Raw genomic sequence first — 950 nt, forward strand, 5'->3', positions numbered from 1 at the left:
CTTGCACATATATTTAAAACCTCCATAAATGTGACAGTTAAAAATGCAGGCTGCTACAGGTTGGTTGTAGAGACACCTGAAACAATTTTGTAACATTCCAGTTCATGATATGAGTTTCTGAAATGATATAGAGTTCTTGGTAAACCTCAAGCCAGTGTTTTTTTTCTCTTTGAATTACTTAATAGATGCATTTGTGGCAAATTTGTCATATATAAAATTTACTCAACAATATTCCATATTTATATGAAAAATGTGTTTACTTATAAAATGGATATGAGTTCAAGGCTCAGATAATTCTATTAAGTACATCAACTGACAGGATATGTGAAAATTGCATGGGGCATGGATAATTTATGGCTATTTGGGACTGTGCTAGGTGATATCATTTACTAAGGTAGACATTTAGCTACTCCACCTTTCCACCCCTAATGCCTCTGATTCACTCTTTCTCCCAGCAATCGACATCACGGTATTAGTAAGTGTTCTCCAGAAAGAAAAGAACCAACAGGAGATAGATGATAGATGGATAGATAATAGATAGATAGATAGATGATAGATAGATAGATAGATAGATAGATAGATAGATAGATAGATAGATGATAGATAGATAGACGATAGATAGATAGATAGATGATAGATAGATAGATAGATAGAGCTAGGTAGCTATAAGAGGAGCTTTTTTTTAATAGGAATTCCTCACATGGTTTTGAAAACCAAGAAGCCCCAAGATCTGCCCTCTACACGCTGAAGAACTAGGAAAGTTGGTAGTATAATTCAGTCTGGGTCCAAAGATCTTTGAATGGGGTGGGAGTGGGGGGTAATGGTGTATAAGCCCTGGTCTGAGTCCTGTGAAAATAAACAGAAATCCATTTAAAATGGAGTCAGGAGGCCAAAAAAGAGAATTTATCAGTCAACACACACCACTGATCCAAATAGGAAGAGTCCATATG

The sequence above is a fragment of the Pteropus vampyrus genome, unplaced genomic scaffold, assembly GCF_000151845.1.
Source record: "Pteropus vampyrus isolate Shadow unplaced genomic scaffold, Pvam_2.0 Scaffold352, whole genome shotgun sequence".
In the NCBI taxonomy this organism is placed as follows: Eukaryota; Metazoa; Chordata; class Mammalia; order Chiroptera; family Pteropodidae; genus Pteropus; species Pteropus vampyrus.